The 2,981-nt window shown below is 63.8% G+C and overlaps 1 pseudogene; it reads right to left on the bottom strand.

Moving 5' to 3' along the window:
- Positions 1-1,020: 1,020 nt before the first annotated feature.
- Positions 1,021-2,470, bottom strand: LOC125517002 (annotated as a pseudogene).
- Positions 2,471-2,981: the final 511 nt, after the last annotated feature.

Here is a 2,981-nt window from a genome sequence, read left to right as displayed (position 1 = left end):
ATCCACGGCTCATCTGCTGGAGGGGCGGCAGCAGCTATCTCCGATAGGAAGTTCTCTTTTTGTGCATCATCGGTTGGGCCGTAGACCGTGGTCATCCAAAAATCCTTCCCTGAGCTCCTTTCGTGCACCCTAGCTGTAATGGAGAAAGTACCCAGGTAGTGCGAAACTACGTCGACTACATCCTTGTCCTAGAAAATCGTTGCGCCCCCTCTAGTCCCGATCGCCGGCAGCAGCACACACCCCTGCATTCTGCTACCTCCTATCTCGCTAGCTATCGCAGTCGTCCAAGTATCGATCTTAGTTTCCTGTAAACAGAGCACTGCTACTCTATGGGAGGAGGCTGCGTCGCTGATGACCGAGCGTTTTGCCGGGCAGTTCAAACCTCTAACGTTCCAGGTCATGAAGGTTAGATTGCCGTCATCCATCGAAGAAACTGAAACTGCTCCGCCAACTGAACCATCTACTAGGAACAAATAGAGACACCATACAATGAAACCAGGGGCGACGACGGCCACCAGTAGCCCCAAAAGCCCGTCATCGTCGAGCCGTCCACAACACCGGAGAACTAATCATAGAAACTAAACCTAAATTGAACTGGTTTAAGACCATCCGCTGGCGGAGACTAGCTATTACTAAAACTACCAACATGATCAGCCTTGCATGATCTCCTCCGCTTCGGCGATTCCTGCCATGCCCGCAGCGATCTTGAGAGCACCCTGGTCGAGCCCCGTGAGCTTAGCGATCGCAGCAATGTCGCCGTCGGAGAGTGGTTCCTGGAAGCGCTTCATGATCCGTGCTGCAGCTTTTTCAGTCATCTTGTCCTTCAGGCCGAGCTCTCCCAGCTCCTGAACAAGGCGCAACACTGCCCTTTGCGCCACGGGGGTGGAGGTGCCAACAGCCGCCTGCCGAGCACTGCGGCGAGATGGGGCGGAGGTGGCTTTGGACTTGGGCGGGGTGGAGAGGCGAGGACGAGGAGGCTGGCTAGAGAGGATCGGGGGTGGCACCGCGGCGAACAGCTCCTCAACCATGGCGCCCACCTGGAGGGTGACCGCGTCCATCTGGAAGCCCATCGTCGCCGCTGCAGGGGAGGCGATGCAGGGCAGCAGGCACGTCAGCATCTCCGGGCTCTCCAGCTCGGAGGGCTTAGCAGCTTGAGGGGGAGGGGAGCGGCCACTGTCTTCGAAGGCCAGCGGGGTGACCAGGGCTTCCTGCAGGGCGCTCTCCAGCTCCAACTGCATGTAGTCCATGCGCGGGGGTGGAGACAGGGTGCGCCCATTGTCAGAGAAGGAGAAGAACTGGGCCACCGGGCCCGCCTTCGCCGCAGGGGAGGAGGAGGCGCGGAGCGGAGGGGGAGCGGTGGTGTTGCGCGCAGGACTTGAGCACCTGCGGCCTTGCCACCCGCTTGACGGCCACGCCGGTCCGCCCCGTGGCGACGCCCGGCAAGAGATCTACTGCGGCGCCGATGCGCCTCCCTGACGACGTCCTCGCTGCAGCCCCTGGCGTGGCAACGGCGGCCAAGCAGGCGGTCCCTCCAGGAGCGGTTGGGCCCAGCGCCGCCACTTCCGCCGTCCTCCTCGCGGTCACGGGCACCACCTCCGAGCACAGGGCCGCAGGCCGCAGCCCCAACGCGCGGCGCCCGGCTGCGGGCCTTGCCCTGCCCATCTTCGACGTGCGCCACCCAGGTGCCAGGCTCGTAGCGCGGGAGGGGGCGGTCATCGTCTTCCTCCGAGGAGGGCAGCACGCTCTGGCCGGAGTGCGAAGAGCGCGGTGAGAGGGGGGTCCAGTCCTCCAGCAGGTCGACGTGGATCAGGAGATCGTAGCGCCGAACGCCTGGCGGCGGGGGGATGCGGCGATCAGCGGGGGCGAGGCCGACGATCTCGTCCGCCCAGCCCGCGCCCCGCTTGAGCACCCAGAGCGCGTGCTTGGTGGGGATGTGAGCAACATCCCACACCCAAAGCCAGAACGCGAAAGTCTTGGTGTGCCCTCTCTCTAGGGTGCGCGAGTCTAGCCGGTCGACGCGGCCGATGTCGCCGAGGGCCTCCTCCGTGCCCAGCAGTGACCAGAACTACACGGGCAGGTCTTGAACCACGACACGAACGTGGTGGTGAAACTTGAGGAGCGCGGCGTGGTCGTCTTCATTCCAAGCCTTGATGAAGTACTTGCATCCCTCCACCTTGATGACGCCCTGGCGCACGACATTGTCCCGGTGCGCAAGGAGGTCGAAGTGGACTAGAAAAGCTTCTGGCTGGTGGGCGGTGACGCGAAGCAGGTGCGGGAGGGTGGAGAGCTGCTCGAGGATGACCCTGCCCACCGCAGCGGGGGTGGTGGAGTGCGAGCGGTCCGCGGCGGTGAGGGTGACCGCGTGCTGGCGCAGCACGTGCTCCTCGATCTCCAATGCCGGGGAGGCCACGATGATCTTGCTGCTCTCCCGTGGCCTCCTGGCCGGGTCGCAGAGGGCGAGGCTTGTCATGGGGGCAGGGGGAGGCGTTGGCGGGAAGACTACGCGGTCGTGGTCCGGAGCTTTTGTCGCAGCCAGGAAAACCAAGCGAGCACGGGCAGCCCCTCCCGGGCCACCGTTTCTTGGGTTTTGAGGGCACTCCTTGCCAAAATGACCCGCGCGCCTGCAAATGATGCAGCGGAGAGGATCCCGGCAATCTATGCGGCGATGGCGCTTACTGAGGCAACGGAAGCATTTACTTTTGAACTTGCTTAAAAAGGCCTCCCTCCCCGCATCCACATTGAGAGATCTGCGGCGGTCCGAGCGCTGGATCGGAGCACGCCCGCCACGATCCGCCGAGCGGGAGCGGGCCCGCCCCTTCTTCCGGGACTTGACCTCCGTCCACCACCCCCCCCCCCGCCACCGGGCTGGCCTGGCGCGAAGAGGAAAGAATGGCCGGTGAGGAGGGGCGAACCACCATGGATTTAAGGTGTGCCTGGCCCCCATAGGGAGAGGCTCCCAGACCCGGCGGTCCGAGCCACAC

This window comes from Triticum urartu, chromosome 6 (genome assembly GCF_003073215.2).
Source record: "Triticum urartu cultivar G1812 chromosome 6, Tu2.1, whole genome shotgun sequence".
NCBI classification, from domain to species: domain Eukaryota; kingdom Viridiplantae; phylum Streptophyta; class Magnoliopsida; order Poales; family Poaceae; genus Triticum; species Triticum urartu.
The sequence above is the reverse complement of the archived record's forward strand: the minus strand, read 5'-3'. Positions and strand labels throughout refer to the sequence as shown.